This window comes from Mercenaria mercenaria, chromosome 12 (assembly GCF_021730395.1).
Source record: "Mercenaria mercenaria strain notata chromosome 12, MADL_Memer_1, whole genome shotgun sequence".
Lineage (NCBI taxonomy): Eukaryota > Metazoa > Mollusca > Bivalvia > Venerida > Veneridae > Mercenaria > Mercenaria mercenaria.
Genome location: NC_069372.1, coordinates 40,688,777 through 40,709,517, shown reverse-complemented (window position 1 = coordinate 40,709,517; position 20,741 = coordinate 40,688,777). Strand labels below are relative to the sequence as shown.

The following is a 20,741-nucleotide window of genomic DNA, read 5'->3' as shown; positions in this document are numbered from 1 at the left end:
TCCCACTTACATTCCCATAGCTGTAACCTATTTAAAAAACTAGACAAATATCAAACAGGGAATGCCACGTACCAAAAACGCAGCCTCCCCAAAACGAAACCCACAGCACGCAGACGCGTACACCACAAACACACATACACGCGCACACACACAAAGCAAACACAGTAGGACAAAACGAACAAACAAAGGAACACAGTGGGGCACCGCCTTAGAACGGTCAGTGGCAAAAACACCACTGGGGAGCTTAAACCGGTTTATGGTGCGCACCCAACCTCACTCTTACCCCCACCATGTTCCAAAGACACGAGACAGTGTAAATAAAAGTTATCCCCTCCAGATGAATCTCTAACACACGTAATGGAAACAAAAAAGCATGGCATGTAAAACACAAAAATGCTCGTGTATAAATATATAAAAAGCAAACCTCAAGAACCAAAAACGTATGTACGTGTAATGCCTTTTCAGAAGACAAAGCAACAAGAGAAACACCCTTAAGGGCCCGACGAAACAGGCCAGAAGACAGATATCAGAACAGTTCAGTCCTGGTAGGATTTAAAAACTGCTCACCATAGAGTCCTCCCCTCCTCCGTCAGACACAATCAAAGATGGAAGCGTAGTGTCCAACTGTAAACGGGTTGAACACTAAACATGCGGTATGTCTCAAAACAGTTGGGTCGTAGCCTCTTTTTATAAAACGTTTTATAATTTTACCAAATACATTTGGAAAATTACCATGGCCCAAGATCTTACGAAGTTTGTAAACCACATCCCCATAAAAAAGGGTTTAGAAATACCTTCTCGCAGAAATGTCTTTAAATTACTATTGAATTTTAAAACTAAATCAGAATTACGATAGTAAAAATTAGCAAAATATTTACGCAATTTGTAATAACGGTAGCCTTGCTGAAGAAGTTTACTTGTAATATATTGATTACGTTCATTGAAATGCTTGACATGACTACACGCTCTAACAAACCGAATTAATTGAGAAATATATACCCCATAAGATGTAGCATGAGGTACATCCCCATCCAAATGGGGAAAATTAACAATACTAAAATTAAAATCATCTCTCTTGTCATAAATTTTGGTATGTATAATATTGTCATAAATAGAGAGATGTAAACCTAAAAACGAAGCAGCAGTATCCGAATTGTTAGTTTTAATTAACTGAAGCTCCCTAGGATAAGTCTTGCTGGAGGATGTTTTCTTGAGCAGAACTGTTTACAGTTAAATAGACAGCAGTGTCATCGGCGAATAAGCGAACCTGTGAAATTAGATTTTCAGGCAGGTCATTAATGTTGAGTAAGAATAGAAGGGGGCCTAGGACGGAGCCCTGTGGGACTCCGGACGTTACTGGAACTTCCTCTGATGTTTCACCCTTCACAAGGACAGATTGGCGCCTGTCAATCAAGAAAGACTTTACCCATTGCAACGTGGTGCCCTGAACACCATGTTGATGAAGTTTGTACAGAAGTTTCAGATGGTTAACCTTGTCAAATGCTTTAGAGAAGTCAAGAAGGATCAAGTCCGTCTGGTGGCCTTGAATTAAGTTTCGAGATAGATTTTCTACAAGTTCGAGTAACTGAGTTTTGCATGACCTTTTCTCTCTGAACCCATGCTGTAGGTCATAGAGGACATTGTTAACCTGGAAGTGAAACTGAAAAACTGAAACTGCTTTATTTGATTAAACGCCTAATTTTACACATAGTATATTCACTCGCGTTGTACATTAAATTTTTTTAAAAAGAAAAAGAAAAATTATGAAGTGCTTGGTAATATTAGAGGCTATGATGTGTTCCAGTAACTTACAGAGAATACAAGTTAGGGAAATAGGCCGGTAGTTTGCAGGATTGCTTTTGTCGCCCTTCTTAGAGGAGTGACATTGGCCTTGGACCAGTCAGCTGGGATAGCGCCCGTGTCAAGGGACCTTTGAAAGAGCTTAGTGACTAGTGGTGAGATTTGTTCACTAAGATTTTTAAGAATGATCGGCTTTAGACCATCGGGACCACATGCATTATCTATTTTGAGGGACGAAAGGAGTTTCTGAACACCATTTATGCCTATAGTGACCTTTGGCATTAGGGGATATTTTGCCTGGTAATCAGTTGGTATAGAGAGTAGAGACTGCACTTTCATTTTACAGAGTTGGCCCAATTTGAGAGGTGACATTGGGGTGAACACTGATTGGAATTGACGATTGAGGATATTGGCCTTCTTTTTTATCATCCGTATGAAGTTGACTTTTTTTCTAGAAGAGGGGAAATGCCTTGCTTGGCATTTTTGGCATGGGGGAAAGTTTCTTACGAGAGAAGTTTTGACCTGTCTGTGGGTTATCCGGATCATTTTGACATTCCAGGATATAATCTATGTAACTGCCATGGGCTTGTTTGATATTTTTCCTAACAAGAATTTAAAAATTTTATGTAATGTTGTTTGACCTTTGGGTTGGTGTTATTTTTGACCTTTTGGAACATCTTATTTCGTTTCCTAATCTGACGTTAAATGCTTTGGGTAATCCATGGTAGTTGGGGTCTTGAGCCTATTCTCTTGGTTGATGAATAGGTTCATACATTCAGATAGAACCTCTTTGAATTCTGACCATAGGTCTTCAACAGACCGTGTGTTGTAACCTTTAAACAGGGAAGGGGATTTTGACTTTATGTATTGCTGAAATTTTGACCAGTCTGCTTTTTGTATAAGTGAACTAGGCGGGGTTTCATTTTATTAACCTTGGCTTAACATCTGAGTGCACTTGTACTATATCATGATCAGACAATCCCGCCATAGTGTTTACATGCTTGACCAGAGTTGGGTTTGAGATGAGGAAGAGGTCTAAAGTGTTGTTTAACCTTGTAGGAAGACTAACCATTTGTTGGAGGGAGAAATCATTTATGACAGAGAGGAATTCTTCATAAATTCTACTGTGAGAGCAGCCATGTTTCAGAGTTGGTGTGTCCTCGGGGTCCCAGGACAGTTTGGGGAAATTGAAGTCTCCGGCAATCCAAATTTTGCCTTTGAGTTTAGTGATCTTGTCTAAAGATTTTCTAAATTCTATTAAACTGTCCTCATCCTGTTCATGTGGTCTATAGTAAGAGGCAATGTAAAGGGGCTTAGAAACTACCAATTCCAGCTTTAACCATATGAGTTCACAATCTGTTTGTAACTCCTTCATTTCAGAGACCACTATATTGTTTTTGACCAAGATGAATACGCCCCCACCCGCTTGGCCTGTTTTCCTGTCTAATCTGTATGGGATGTAACCTAGGGAAGGGGGAAATATTTCATTATCTTTATGATTTGATGTTAGCCAGGATTCTGTACCAAAAATGATGTCCGGATTTTCGGTTTCAAGTTAGGAGTGCAACTCGAATTTTTTATTTACTATGACTGGAAATTGACGATGAGGGTATTGAGGCCAGAAAAATGGTTCTTTTTAATTGGACGAGGACGTTGGGTAGAATGGTGCTCAGTATCTGGGTTGGTGTCGGATAGCAAAGAGTAGCTGTTGTTAGACTCATAAGAGGATAACGATAAATTTGAAGCTATAGTGAAGTTGTTTGACTCACATAATATACAGGACCATGAGAATGTTTGGTTGCTATTTACCAGGTTGGAATAACATTCTGGGTCAAAGGATTCACACTGGATGTGGAACCAGGAACCACAAGAGTCACAATCAATGGCTGGGTCGGTGTCCAAGACGCTAGTGTCACATGTGCCACAAGGGAAGTCAGTAGGGCCAGGATTTAATTCAATATCTGCTGAAATTGAAAGCAACAAAATAAAAAGATACCTTTTTGTGACTCTTGAGACGTCTACCATGTCCACATTCTTTTTCTTTTTGAAAATCAAGTAGCCAACCTGCAAACTTTTGAGTAATATAACTATTTGGTCTGTGGCAGGGACGAGGGATAGAGCTATCTAACTCTAGGCAGGACTTACCATTGCCACAAATTAAGATACTCATGGCAAAACAACAAAAAACAAACAAAATACCTGTAAAAGCCATGTTGTTTAAACTTCCGGTTTTAAAAAATTGTAAACTTCCGGTTGAGAAATGGGGTCAGAGGTCACGGCGGGAGTATAATAAAACTAAATGCCGTTACAAATACCTGCTAATCTTACCAAAGTTGAATTGGGACTTGAAAATAAAGATATTTTACCACTGTTTATACTATTTAGGAAAGCTAAAACACTCTAGAACCTGTTTTTTTTTAAATAAAATACTGAGAGGAAGTAAAGAACGTGTTAGTGTACTGCGCATGCGCAGATCAGTTACTAGTGCAAAGTCCAGGAACACTGCTGAGATTGACTGCTCACCGATACATATCATAACCTGAAATACTGTTGAAAAACGGCGATACACCCAAAGCAAACAAACAAAAATACATTTTCAATATTAATTAAAAAATATAACAAGGCACTACATTATCAAAAGATATTTGTGTATGAAGAATCAAAATATATACATGTATATAAATATTAAAACTTGAGCGGCATATACATATTTATAAAAATAGAGTTTAACTTGGATATTTTCTTGTTATATGCCAATTTTTGTCACATTGACAAAGGTTTCATAAAAACATGTTACCTGAAAATAGTCGAAAATGACATGAGCAGCAGGGTTAAGTTAAGCCATGATGGATCTTTTTCGTAGCTGGACAGATAAATGACTTTTAGACTGGTCTTTATTAAGGCAGATGTATACAAGTTGTATCCAGGGAATTAAGCGCTTCCTGAAAGAAAATATGACAACTTACAACAATGCATACACTTTTCTAACGTATACAGAGAAGGCGTTTTCGTATGTCAGCATATCATTACTGATCTGCTAAACTGCTACAGACGAGACATATGTCAGTCCTCATTGTTTACTTTTGTATTCACAGAAAGGAGCAAATTCTTCTTTCAAAAAAACAAAAAACAATCTAAATCTGGAAAGCCCCCTCAGACCTGTACAATTCAGCTCCAGTCTATCTGCTAACCGACTGGCCGCTGTATCCCTTAATTAAGCTATCTATATCCCATTTCACTTTTCCAGTACACATTTCTAATGCTGGATACTCGCTGAACCTAAAGAGATTTATTATTTCTTATTAACTGCCATAATAAACATAAGAATACTAGCTGAATTAGGAATAGCAGGTTGATTCTTCCTATTTACTTCATTTTTCGTGTGTGGCATCTATAGGCAACAGCAACCCGACCGCACTCTAATTTACATGCCTCCTTATATCCAAATACAGTTATACATAGTATCATCAATGATATGTGGGCAATGATAACAAAACTAAAAACATATTGTAGACGTAAGACTATGTTATTTTCGGTTTTACGCGGATCAAGTCCCTTCTAATGAAACATGCTATTTGGAAAGGTTAAAGTTGATGCAAATAATCTACCGCAGAAGTAAACAATGCTGTGGCCTTATTTAAAAGTTACACAGTTATTTTCGGTTAGATACTATAACAAATCTTTTTATGCAGTTTCTTTATCAATATAAATTAAATGACAGAAAACTGCAATAAAACCTTGTATATAACCGTCTGCAAGGTTCAGTTTCTTTTTTTTTCTATTATTCTACTGGACTATACAGCTATACTAAATGTTTTCAGGTGGACAATTTATACTATCTGAATTATAAGAATGATTTCATGAAGGTTTTGTGGACGAAAATAGAACACTAGGTCTTGGTGTGTCTTTAAATGGGTAATCCGTCTACCAGTCGAACGTCAGATTATCAGTTAATAACATTAGCGGACGGTTAAACATAATATTTTTTTTATAAATTTTAGATTAAATTAAATTCAACCAAATTCAAATCGATATTTTTAAACATAATAACGACCAAAGCATTCCAAGACGACCATTCTTTTCTCAAGAGACAATCTCCAGAGTCTCCCAAGTGTGTGAAAATCTATAATCCCAAAATGACAGTTTAACACAAAGGGAGAAGGCAGAATTTGCATTTTCTACGAAAGGTAAGGCTATGATACCTTCATTGCAGGTGAGTATGTTATGTAATATATCTGTAAGTCAATTATATATAATTCAGAATTGTACGAGTTAATGGAGGAGCGTCAAAAAGTAACGCACTTAATGAGTATTAAAACAGTAATTTGGAGTTTTGTCTAATTTTTAATTGCGTGTAATAGAAATTTAGCTAGCTGTGAAGCAACTCTCGACGACGCAAGCTTAGAGAATGATCAAGGTCGTCATTCTTATGAAACATTTCTCATTCTAGCACTTAAATATTTTTATTGAAAAATTATAGATGAGCTAAGTCTCTATATACCTATAGGTCTGAATTTAATTTAACAAAATAAAAGTTATACCCTATATTGTTGCTCAATTGAGAAAAGTGTTCATTTTTTGTAGTTAAACACATAAGGTGGCATCGACATGACGTTAGTCTAAGGACCTATTGCTTTACGTCCGTCGTCGTCGACGGCGTGTTCACAATATGTTTACTATACCCGACAAGAGTCACTAGAGCTAAAAGAAAGCAACGTCTTCTCATGTACCGCTTGCTTGATCTTCATCCAATTTTGTCTGTAGCATCATTATAAGGCCTTTTCATAGTTTTATTCAAATATGGACGCTTAGTCCGTTTTAAGGGGCTGCTGGAGCTAACAAGTGAAACACTTTTAAACGACTTCTCATAAACCGCTTGATTTATCATATCAAACTGGTCTTAAGTATCACTGTAAGGTCCTTTATCAAGTTTTTATTTTTCAAATAGTGGCGTTTTGTCCCTTTAAGGGACTGCTAGAGATAAAATATAGCTTTAAACTATACTATTAAATTACCTCTTCTCATGAACTGCATGATAAATCTTTATCAAGCTTGGTCTTTGGCATCATGATAAGTCCACTCGCATATTTGTTTTAAAGCGTACACTAGGTCCGTTTTAAGGGCAGCTACAGCTTATAGGAGAAATACCTTTACAATTCTCATGAGTTTTTGATGGACCTTCATCAAACTTTGTACCATCATTATATATGTCCTCCTCCATTTTTTCTCAAATGGTGACGCTCGGCTCCGTTAGATGCCACCTGTGCTAAAATAGAAAAAAAAACAACTTTAAACAATTTCTCACGAAAGGCCTTATAGACCTTCACTGTGTCCAGAGCATAACTCAAAACACTATTGAATGGATCTTGCTGAAACGTTACCTATTCAGAGAAAGTGCAATGTGCATGAAAAACTTATCCGGCATAGCAAAGTACAGTGAAGGACCTGCAATTTGTGTAAACCGTAACCTTTGCATACATATTGAATAAAGCAATTAATGAAAACACTCTTTTCCTCTCGTAGTTATCAGGCCAGAATCAAGAAATATTTGAATGGGCAGGGGTATGAACGAACAAGTAGAGAACAAATGTGTCATTTACAAGGGACGGGAGGGTGGGGGGGGGGGGGCTCCGCTCGTGTTTGGGGGGTAATAGTTGAAATAAGAGTATGAAATATGGGCATCTGATGCACTTTTTGGTATAAATTTGTGGCACCGCAAGGGGTACCGCACACATTTTATGGGACTCGGGGGGCCCTCTTGTAAGTTTTGAAATACAAGGATGTAATGGTGGCATCTGGTGTATGTTTGAGTCTGAATAATGAAAAAGTATTATTTCTTTTCCAAAACAACTCGGTGCAATTTTGATTAATATACGTAAACCTTTCAACAAACTTGAGTGGGGGAGGGGAGGGGGCGGGCAGAGGGGCACAGAACACCTGTGCCCGGTCCTGGATCAGGACCTGCTTATCATACAATTACTTATTTGAAGAAAGAGCACCGCCAACGGGTGTCATCGCTAGTCTGTAAGTGATGGACAGTATGTAAGAAATTAGTTACAATTCAGAATATCCAAATACAAAAAGGGCCAACATTCTGACAAAATGCAGGATAAAGTTATGGTTAAGAAATGAGTTACAATTCAGAATATCCAAGTACAAAAAGGGCCAAAATTCTGATAAATGCATGTTAAAGCTATGGTTCTTGGCCTACGTAGTTATCTAATGGCGATAAATAAGTGTGCAAAATTTCAAAGCTGTAGCTCTTATTGTTGCAGTAGATTATTTGCATATTACACCAATGTATCTCATGCAGAAATCCTAACTTGTTACATAAATTCTGCAAAATGATCTCCATTCCCCAGAAGCATAGGAAAAGGACTGGTCAATGAAGTTCAACCCAGATAAATATGGGGTACTAGAGACTACTTGAAAGAAAAAGACAAGAGGTATTTACAATTACACATATAATGTAATTGTCAATATAATTATCAAATTAATAGAATAAACAAAATACACCAGCGTCATTTTAAGTAAAGATCTCATTTGGTAAAGGAACACAAATATCATAACTGCAAAAGTAAAGAACTCACCCAGAATCAGCAAGAGAAATGTCAAAACAACTATCAGAAAAGTCAAAGTAACAGCATATAACAAGTTTATGTCCGACCAAAACTTGAATGCTACATTACTATCTGATATTCATCACATAAAATTCAACGAGTATATTTATAAGCAGATCGATACGTATGCAACAGCTATTATCAAACAAGCAGTATCATCTTAAACACCTTAACTTGCAACTCTTGCAAATCGCAGTTTTTAGACCTCTCTCTCATTATATTCTATAAAATAAAGTATTATCTTGTTGAAACTTATCATAATAATATCATATTCATAAGGAATCTAACATATTTGATCCCACAATGTCACACCCAGTATGCAAACTCTTTATTCCAACAACATACATTCTTTGAAGAACACCGTTTCACAAACAAGAGGACCACATTAGCCCTAATTCGATATTCTGGGTATAAAATTACGACATGACAATATGAAGTAACTGTCTCGGGTGGTATTTTTAGCTCACCTGAGCCAAAGGCTCATGGTGAGCTATTGTGACCGCTCAATGTACGTCGTCCGTCGTGTGACGTGCGTCGTGTGTCGTCAGTCGTCCGTCCGTCAACATTTTCTAAAAAAAATCTTCTCCTTGAAAACCACTTGGCAGAATTACACCAAACTTCACAGGAATTATCCTTGGGTGGTCCCCTTTCAAAATTTTTCAAAGAATTTTATTCCATGCAGAACTCTGGTTGTCATGGCAACCAAAAGGAAAAACTTTAAAAATCTTCTTGCCCAAAACCACTGGGCCTAGGGCTTTGATATCTGGTGTGTAGCATCATCTAGTGGTCCTCTAATAAAATTGTTCAAATTTTCCCCCAGGATCAAATATGGCCCTGCCCCGGGGGTCACATGGTTTATATAGACTTACATAGGGAAAACTTTGGAAATCTTCTTGTACAAAACCGCATGGCCTAGGGCTTTAATATTTGGTATGAAGCATCATCTAGTGGTCCTCTACCAATATTGTTCAAATTATTCCCCTAGGGTCAAACATGGCCCCGCCCCGGGGGTCACATGGTTTATATAGACTTATATTGGGATAACTTTGAAAATCTTCTTGTACAAAATCACATGGCCTAGGGCTTTGATATTTGGTATGTAGCATTATCGAGTGGTCATCTACCAAGATTTTTCAAATTATCCCCCTAGGGTCAAATATGGTCCCGCCCCGGGGGTCCCAAGTTTTACATAGACTCATATAAGAAAAAAAGTTTAAAAATCTTCTTGTCTGAAACCACAACACTTAGACCTTTGATATTTGTAATGTAGCATTGTCTTATGGTCCTAAACCAAAATTGTTAAAATTGTACCCCTGGGGTGAAAAGAGGCCCTGCCCTGGCGGTCCCAAGTTTTATATAGACTTGTATAGGAAAAAGCTTTTAAAATTTTCTTGTCTGAAACCGTACAACCTAGGCTTTTAATATTTGGTATAATGCATTGTCTAGTAGTCCTCTACCAAAATGTTCAAATTATGCCCCTGGGGTTAAAAGAGGCCCCGCCCTGGGTCACTTGATTATTATGTGAGTAATATAGGAAAAAATACTTAAAAATCATCTGATCGTATTTCCAAGGCTGTTTAAGTATAATTACCTGATGACCCCAAGTAATATGATGTCACTTGACTGTGACCTTGACCTACTGACCTACTTTCTTGTTTTTTAAGATACAGCCTTGACATTTTGATGACATACACAGTTTTGCACACAAATCGTAAAACTGAATTTCATTGACCATGAATGTGACCTACTGACTTTCTTAATATTTTATCATCAGTTTGACATTTGAAACATGTAGCTCATATTACTCAGGTGAGCGATCCAGGGTCATCATGACCCTCTTGTTAATAACTATACATGCATGAGATTCTCCTAGGCCTTGTGATCGGCAGAAATATCATACAAAAAAATATATCATACTGTAGCTGGGCACATACACTTTGCCTCAATACTAAGACTTTTGAAATGACGCATTGAATTGGGTAACAGCAGTACGCTAAATATAGTGTCAAAACGGACATTTCTTATACATAATTATATACATATGTGCATAGAAAATAACGTTTTTACCCCGAATTCAGGACAATGAATTAATCTTTGCAATCAACACTGGGATGGTCCTAGGAGCTAAAAAAACTTACTTACATTTCGATATCACAATATTAAGCCACATACTCGGGACTTTCCTTTCAGATTTCATTCCTCTTTGGTTAAATTTCATCTTATGTACTACGAAGTGCGTAATCCCATTTTAAGGAACATAGTAGGAAATAGCATGATTACGTTATTGAAGGGGTATAATCCTAATAATGAATCTACAAGATTACTCAAGGAGATTGACAAAGAACAGCTCTAGTCATAACACAATATATTCAAACTATCGCTAAAAACTGGTCAAGCCCCAGTAGATGGAAGAATGCAGTCGCTTCGCTCCAGTATACACGGAAGGCGAAAACTCCGAGGCTAGCAACTATAGGCCTATATCCTTAACATGTATTGCCTGTGAAATGATGAAACAACATTGCTCAAGTTCAAAGGTTATCTGTGAAACAAAACTTATAACTTTTACACAAGAGAATCTAGAGAAATGGTCAGCAAACTGACCTGACAATTATGGTAATGCATTTTGCTAACGCTATCGAAAAAGATTGACCACCAAAGATAATGCATAAACTCCATAAGGAATCTAATACATTTGATCCCGCAATGTCACACCCAGTATGCAAACTTTTTATTCCAACAACAAACGTTCTTTGAATAACACCGTTTCACAAACAAGAGGACCATATTAGCCCTAATTCTATCTCCTGGGTATAAAATTACGACAGACAAATAAGAAACCATTGTCGCGGAGGCTCCTATTTTTTCTTGTTAAATTCAATCCGTGCTTGTATAACACGCACGGGGTTCTCCTTGGCCTTGTGATTGGCAGAACTATCAGAGAAAGGTATCATACTGTAGCTGGGCACATACACTTTGCACCGATACTAAGACTTTTGAAATGACACATTGAATTGGGGAGCAGCAGTACGCTAAATAAGTGCCAAAACGGACATTTCTTATACATAATTATATACATATGTGCATAGAAAATAACAGTTTTTACACGAATTCAGGACACGGAATTGTTCTTTGCAATCAACACTGGGATGGTCATAGAAGACCAACGACTTACTTACATTACGATACAACAATATTTTGCCCCATACCCGGGACTTCTCTTTCAGATTTCATTTTTCTTTGGTTAAATTTAATCTAATGTACAACGGAGTGCGTAATCCTATTTTAAGGAACATAGTAGGAAATAGCATGGTTAAGTTATAAAAGGGGTGAAATCCTAATAAAGCCTCTACATGACTGCTCAAGTAGATTCACAAAGGACAGCTCTAGTCATAAAACGATATATTCAAACTATCACCAAAACTGGTCAAGCCCCATTAGATGGAAGATTGCGGTTGCTTCGATCCAGTATACAAGGAGGGCTAAAAATCCCAGGCTGGCAACTAAAGACATATATCCATATATCCTTAACAAGTATTGCCTGTGAAATGATGGAACATATTCAGGATACGGAATTTTTCTTTGCAGGAACGAATTCAGGATACGGAATTTTTCTTTGCAATCAACACCGGGATGGTCCTAAAAACAAAGAAAAATATCAAACAGGGAATGCCACGTACCAAAATCGCAGCCTCTCCAAAACGAAACCTACAGCACGCAGACGTGCACACCACAAACACACACATACACGTGCACACACACAAAGCCAACACACGAGGACAAAACGAACAAACAAAGGAACACACACACATACACGCGCACACATACAAAGCCTACACAAGAGGACAAAACGAACAAACAAAGGAACACAGTGGGGCACCGCCTTGGAACGGTCAGTGGCAAAAACACCACTGGTGAGCTTAAACCGGTTTATGGTGCGCACCCAACCTCACTCTTACCCCCACCATGTTCCAAAGACACGGGACAGTGTAAATAAAAGTAATCCCCTCCAGGTGAATCTCTAACACACGTAATGGAAACAAAAAGGCATGGCATGTAAAACAAAAAATGCTCGTGTATAAAAATATAAAAAGCAAACCTTTAGAACCAAAAACGTATGTACTTAATGCCTTTTCAGAAGACAGAGCAACAAGAGAAACACCCTTAAGGGCCCGACGAAACAGGCCAGAAGACAGATTTCAAAACAGTTCAGTCCTGGTAGGATTTAAAAACTGCTTATCATAGAGTCCTCCCCCTCTTCCGTCAGACACAATCAAAGAGGGAAGCGTAGTGTCCAACTGTAAAAGGGTTGAACACTAAACATGCGGTATGTCTCAAAATAGTTGGGTCGTAACCTCTTTTAATAAAACGTTTTATAATTTTACCAAATACATTTGGAAAATTACCATGACCCAAGATCTTACGAAGTTTGTAAACCACATCCCCATAAAAAACGGGTTTAGAAATACCTTCCCGCAGAAGTGTCTTTAAATTACTATTGAATTTTAAAACTTAATCAGAATTACGATAGTAAAATTTAGCAAAATATTTACGCAATTTGTAATAACGGTAGCCTTGCTGAAGAAGTTTACTTGTAATATATAGATTACGTTCATTGAAATGCTTGACATGACTACACGCTCTGGCAAACCGAATTAATAGAGAAATATATACCCCATAAGATGTAGCCTGAGGTACATCCCCATCCAAATGGGGAAAATTTACGATACTTAAGTTAAAATCATCCCTCTTGTCATAAATTTTTGTATGTATAATATTGTCATAAATAGAGAGATGTAAATCTAAAAACGAAGCATCAGTATCCGAATTGTTAGTTTTAATTAACTGAAGCTCCCTAGGATAAATAGTACCCACCAATTGACCAAAAAACGGATTATCCATATTAAGAATATCATCCAGATAGCGTGATGTATTTTTAAATGCAGTTATAATATCGACCAACGACTTACTTACATTACGATAAAACAATATTTAGCCCCATACCCGGGTCTTCTCTTTCAAGATTCTATTTTTATTTGCTTAAATTTCATCTTATGTACAACGAAGTGCGTAATCCGATTTTAGAGAACAGAGTAGGAAATAGCATGGTTAAGTTATCGAAGTGGTGGAATCCTAATAAAGCCTCCACATGACTGCTCAAGGAGATTCACAAAGGATAGCTCTAGTAAAAAAAAAAAACGATATACTAGTAGATAAAATGAAACTAATACTAATATTTACTTGTCAAATAATGTGCAAGCATTATGAATTGTTATTGTCATCATAAAATGGACTCTTCCTCTCGTTTCGGCGGAAATCACGTAATCATTGGGGATTAGTATCAACAACACATTGTGTTTTGGCTATGGTTTTTATCCTTGTGCAAACCAATACTTGTTTATTTTCTATTCTGTAACTGTTTTCCCTAAAGCTGGACAGTTTTTCATTGTCATGCTATGGTATTATGTAATAAGGATATTTGTTTTCTTCATTCATACATTACTGAGTATTTAAATCTGTGAAATTTTGCATTTGTTTAAGAAACTGTATGGACAAACATTAATCTAAGCTGATACTTTTTCTTAAAGTGGTATGATTTATCACAGTGGCTATAGGTACTGTCCTGTAAGTATCGCAATGTCACAGTTTTCATTTTAAGCATGCTGAGTACATTTTATTGAGAAGCAAATGATCATGTCTAAAGGTTAGATAAACTTGGATGTGAAAATGTGACTAAATATTACCAAAATGTTGTCAGGGTGTGTTAGAATATCTTTTCTGTTACTTGGCAAATATCACGGAAGTGTATCAAAGGGCAGAAATATAAACAGGAGGATACCACACAAAATGCTAACGCCAATACAATGCTATCACATATTATCTAACTTTATGTTTATATATCTTTCTAAAAATCACCATCAGAATTAATTCCCACAGATGGTACCAACCAACCCTGTGGCTCATCAATTAATAGGGTGTTGTTAAATTTGGCAACCTATGACCAAATCATCAGCAAATAATTGAAGAATTATACATTAGCTAGTACTGTGGAATTCAAGTGTCAAGCTTTCCTTACTAAATGGTAATGTTTTCTACAAATAAAGCAAACATGCTGGGTGGTATTTTTGCCCAGTGTTTGTCTCATGATTCAAGCACATAATGACATGAGTACACAGCTTTAATAGATCTAAGTATTTTACAATCTTGACTTATATACCTATATACCTTGTCTATAAACTTGACCTTTGAGTCTGTTTTAAATTTTTAATAACGTTTATTACTGATTTCTAATGCAGCAAATGTCGATTTATCAAAATTTGAATTACTTCCTTCAGTTAAAGATTTTAAAGTAGTTGCTTACTTTAATGAACGAAGGATTATATGGACAATGTTCAGATATTGCCATTTGTAGATAGCGCAATAAGCAAAATACGTATAATGACCAAAGACTACAATTATTTTTACAATATGTTCTATATAGACACTGGACACTTCTGCAATTTTACCTGCATTCTAAACCCACTAAATACCTGCACTCAACAGAACTATTCAAGAGAAAAAATTCCAGCCACAATAAATATGGGGTTGACAGACTCTTTTTTCCACTATTCTGAACCAAATCACATGCGTATGAAGAATACTCTCTAGATGGCCGTAAACAGGCAAAACTGACCCTATCAAAAAGTCATGTTATACATATCCTGATTTTCTCATTCTATCAAATTGTACATGTACCTACTATTTCATATATCCTCTATTCAATTATGCAATTTATTGCAGGTCTTTAGGAGCGCAATATTCTTCCGCTGAAGAACGAGTGCATATTTCCCGAGGCAAAAATAATAACCTTTTTAACATACACATCTACACGTATAAATATAATGTAAATATAATAAATTTGTTCAATAGCCTGAATAGGATTGACAGTACTGAACTTAATAAAAAAGACCCGATATGAAATTCAGGCGTCAGTGTATGGAAAAATATTAACGTTTCCGGTACCAGTGTAACTTAATGTGTATGTAATAATGTGTAGATCTCCGTGAAGTTTTTTCTCCTAATTCCAACAAAAACGGACGGAGGGAGTGGAATTATGACTTGCATCTTTAATAGTCGTGAGCTCAAATGTTAGGCAATTGATGCTCTGACTTCAAACTTTTTGTTGAGTTCATTTGTGTTATTATAGATTGATCCTATATATAAGCTGGTTATTTGTCACTAATGTAAGAGCCTTTTTCAATGGGGATTTATCTTTTACACTGTCTTGTCTAACTAAATAATGTTAATAGGGTCAGTGTGAGGTTGACATGACCTAAACACGTTTAAACAATCAGTTTCCTTTACATGGGTCACTGACCGTTCCAAGGCGGTTCCCATATATATTTTTCGTCTGTTTCGTATGTTATGTTACGTATATTGTATTTTTTGTTGTTGGTGTTTCTTTCTACCCTACACCCCTCCCCTTCTCCCCGTCTCCTTTTATTACGAGTGAGGTTAGGTGCCCACCATAATTATGGTCGCCGAACGTCCTGGAAGGTGCCCGGATGTGTTGGATTTTTTTGCATGTTTGATCTGTTTGTGTGTCCTAGGCGATGTTCAGCTGTGTTGTTTTGTTTTGCTTCTGTGTGTCTGTTAGTCTGTCTATCTTGTGTACGCACTATGGCGCTGCTGTGGTTTGTGGTGTAGGGAGACTGCGTTTTTCGAGCGAGGACTTCCCTGTTCACTATTCATTCTTGCTTTTTTTCCACTTTCCCCACCACCCCTACCTTTTATCTACCCCTTACCTATTTTTGTATTTTGCATATATTTGTAAATTATAAATATACTCATTGTTGGATTTTTTTGAAGCAACCTGTCTGCTATATATTTCGTTACGGTATTTTTTTGTTGCGGGTATATTGCGATACATGGCTCTGTATATAGCTGTGTTTAGGGTGTTCTATGCTTCCGGGAAATCTACCGTTACCTTTTATTTTTTCGAGATTACAGACGTAAATATCTTTATACTGTCAACTTTATTTTCATTAAAGTAGTTAGTTTTTTATTTTATAAACAGTTTCTTGGTGACTGGTTTGAGGTAGAGAGGACGGAACTACAATGGGGACAGAATACGTGACATTCTGCAATACCATACAGACGAAGAAAACGTCTCGTTTCAAGTATCATTTTGCCTATATTTTCCTTATTACTTAACAGACTTTTATATAATAAAGTGTAGTAAAAACAACAAAATGAGTGCTTTCCTCCACACCAAGCGTCTATCATCAGTCCTTTTCCGAAGTCAAACATTTCGCCCAACTGCTTTTCTTGGACTGTGTAGATAACATACACACTTATGCAGTTATGCGAAGTGTTTGAGAAAAAGTAATGAGAGCTGATAGCAGACGTTTTGTGCGGAGGAAAGTAAATTGTACTCACTTTGGCCACCTTGAAGACAACCACACCGGAAAGGAAATGCAAGAACGAAATGATAAGTTGCAAAGTTAATATGTTAAAATGGCCGCCTCACTTTTTATATACTTTGGTTTGCCTTTGCATTTCAATCATAACTCACTAATTACTGTATTATCAAAATTAATGACTCACTATGGTTTTATTTGAAGCGAGTTTAAAGGATGTTCTTCGCCGGAAACTGGAATCTTTACTGATACATCGCTGAATGGCCGAGTTGCTCTGACGTCAGAAAAGGGACAATACGAACGTAAGACCATGAATGCACGTTATGTAAATATAATTGAAACTTCGTAGACACTTAAATTCCCTGGTGAAACCTTGTCTGTGACACAAAAGCGTACTGATAAAAGATGTTTAAGATAACTTTTAGGACTGTCATAAAAATATACAAATGTTATCATGAAAAGGCGGCTTTACATTTCTCATTTCAACAGCCTTAATTATATAAAATGACTTTTAAACCAACATGAATTATATACACCGACTAGAACGATTTCTCTTTTGCATATACAAGACATGGATTTCAATGGTTGTATAATGACTCTCATGCAGTAAATGACAAATAACGAGATACATGTATTATTTCTTGAAGTAATTATCATTTTTACGTATAATCAAATACCGTAATAGTTCTTTTATTATCCTTTCAATATTTTTCTCGATTAAAAATGTTATTTTGCGAAAACAAAATAACGTTTCACTGCAGATTATGAAACAAAACTGAAACTATATCCTTTTTTTTAGTCTTTTAAGGGTCATGACGTTCGTTCTCTTACTGTTTGATGTAAAGTTCCTGCGCTCTTTTAATACACTACAGTAAGAAAATTAGTAATAAGAAAAGTGTTTGTTTGATTTGATTTTTGTTTGTTGAGTATGGCATGTTAGAAAAAGATCCTGTCACTGGTTGTAGGTGTAGGTCAGAATATCAGGCTCTCGGGTAACGGTTTACACTGTAACTCAGCAGAGCTTGGTTATCGCCCAAACAGTTACCCTTAAGCCGGATATGCCAATCTGCACCTATACATCCAATGAAAGAATCCGATATGACAAAGCATTCAAAATCAATTAACGATATAAAAGAACAAAAATCAGTCCAACTATAGACGTTTTTCTTTTTAGTTACCTTCCAATCAGGTTACACAGATTATCAGCATATTGCCCTTGTTTACAGGTGTTATGAGCCACTAGTGAATGGGGTATGTCACAAAGGCAAAATGCATCTTTCGTTGTTGTCCCGCCATTCGCCTCTAACATCGCAGCAGAGGTCCACCCTGATCTGCCACCTTGGCAACACATGTTTAGTAGAAGCGGATATCATAAAAGCTTTAACAGGTATATAGACTCAAAAAAGTGATGAGATCTACCAGATTCCCATTTTTCACTTTGAATTAATTAATATGTCAACTTTGACATGTGCCTTACGACAAGATATTATAGACTTGAATGGAATAAGCCTTGACCACATGTTTGACGTCGCAGGAGTGTAATAAAACCATTACTTAAAGTAGATGCAAGAAAAGCTATCATGTGATAAAAAGAATATTACATTTGTGACTTTCCACATTGAAATTATTAAACTCGTTGAATAAAAAGACACTCTTGCAATAACTTCTATTTATTAAATTTTACACAGCTAGATCCCTTTCAGATTATGAATCCATGTCCTATTTTAAAAACAAGACCAATTTTGAGACAAGACAGTAATACTCTCCCATCGTGTTTTAAAATGGAAGTGGGTTAAATGTTAATTTAACCCTTAGCCTGCTGGCGACAAGTGATTCTGCCTTTGCGACCAGTGCAGACCAAGATCAGCCTGCACATCCGTGCAGACTGATCATGGTCTGCACTGTTCGCTATTCAGTCAGTAAATTTTTAGTAAACACCCCTTCAAATAATAAATGGTATTGCCCAAATCGAATGATGGACCAGTCTATTTTAGAAATTTAGCAGGGTAAAGGTTAATTTGCCTTAAGGTAGCATACACTTTATGGATAAAAATAAACTTAATTTTTCTAAGGTTTGTATTGTTTAAGATTTATAATGGGGGTGCTTCTCGAGTAGATAGTGTATAACCATATACACTTTCGGCAAGTCCTTTTAAATCTGAAAAAAGAGAAAGACAACTGAGGTTTGTGTTGTTTAAGATTTATAATGGAAGGGCCTCTCGAGTAGAAAGTGTATAACCCTATACACTTTCGGCAAGTTCTTCTAAATCTGAAAAAAAAGAAGGACAACTGAGATTTGTGTTGTTTAAGATTTATATGAAAGGGCCACTCGAGTAGAAAGTGTATAACCCTATATACGTTCGGTAAGATCTCCTAAATCTGAAAAAATGAAGGACAACTGAGATTTGTATTGTTTAAGATTTATAATTGGAGGGCCTATCGAGTAGAAAGTGTATAACCCTACACACTTTCGGCAACTTCTTCTAAATCTGAAAAACTGAAGGACAACTGAGAATAGAGCTTCTTCTTACTTAAGGACATTGGACGGCAGATGGACGGATTTCACTGACATCCAGATTTTGGCTAAAATAATCTTTCTTTAAAATTGAAGTTTTGACAAATTATGAACATTTCAAAATGAGTTTTTGTTTCTAAACTATCTTAAAAATGCCAAAATCAAGAAAAAAAATATACCCGCGAACCAGGACAGCCGCGGCAATAAAACTTTCACCCGTCTCTACCAAAACCGCTATAGAGGAATATGTGTTTCAGTCAGATACTTATAATTAATTTACCTTGAGTAAAGCGTTATAAACGCTTTTAAATTTTCAGTGTAAAAATAAGTAAAATAAAAAAGTGGAAAACTACAGGTCGCCCAACACGACATAAACGAAAATGTTGCAGGCTCGGTTTGATTGAGCCTGTTCATGGACGGTAGTGGAAATGCAAGCTACCTAGCCCCGGGATGAGCAGAACTCAACATTAACACATGTTATAAGTATTAGAATATGATTTAGGGACACCCGCAGATGTATTTATACGGCGGTTCACATGGAACCTTCAATGATTCACAGTGTGCAATTCCATGAAAAGCGGCGTATGGTCCCCAAATAAAATAATGGCTTTGCCCTAAACATACAACTAATTCTCATATGTTTCCATAACCTATAGTCTGTCTAAGTTTTAAAGCTTTCTTAAGAAATATAGCATTAGTTTCCAGATACCTGAATTTTTTCTCTTTTTTTGTTGTAGTACGATCTGGAGGCCAGTGCCTTTATCATATCTCCTTCCCGCTTTCGCGGCGGGGGACTTTTTAAATTTTAAAATGACGAAACAATTGGGTTAATGTATTTTCCAAGCCAAGGCTTTACTGTCATATTTATGGTTAAGTATCCATTGACTTTTTTTGTGATCCGATCCTTCGAATGCAAAAACAATCATAATTCAAATATTTTCTATTCAATTACATCTCCAACTCTTCGTAGAAAATATTTCTAAATGAGGAAATAAACCCTAAACCCGGTCTGTACGTTCAAAACATTTCAATACCATTTTACGTGAATTTCATGTTTTTTATTTCATTTCATTTTAGGACTTTGTGTTGCTCCCACATCAGATCCTGTGTGTAAGTCGAAAGCATTAATCATTCAGTAAAGTAGAAAGCTGTGAGCTCTGAAAATGCACAAGTATTGATTAGTTTTAACAATAAACCAAATGAATCAATATTAATTTGTAGTTTGAAACATGATTGGATGATTTTTGTATAACGTAATATCGTAATATACCGTTGTAACTCGGTATCTCGAATTCCACGGGGTCGAGCGTTTACTTCGTAATAACCGAAATTCGACTTATTTTGAATTCGAATATTTTGTGCACGTGTTTTCGGGATGTGACTTGAAAATGTCTCTGCGATAGCTGGAAT

At 36.5% G+C, this 20,741-nt stretch overlaps 1 protein-coding gene across 5 annotated transcripts in view; it reads left to right on the top strand.

Moving 5' to 3' along the window:
* LOC123534948 (beta-1,3-galactosyltransferase 1-like) overlaps positions 1-20,741 on the top strand; it is an 80,047-nt gene that overhangs the window by 38,478 nt on the left and 20,828 nt on the right. For 2 of the 5 annotated variants that reach the window (XM_053519817.1, XM_053519816.1), the window contains exons 2-3: positions 16,474-16,576; positions 18,043-18,203. The exons of 2 other annotated variants lie outside the window; for them this stretch is intronic. The gene's annotated coding sequence lies outside the window, so the exon portion shown is untranslated. Of the gene's footprint in view, positions 1-16,473; positions 16,577-17,010; positions 17,119-18,042; positions 18,204-20,741 lie in introns of those variants that run through there. One more of the 5 variants, XM_045317441.2, reaches the window with a different exon arrangement.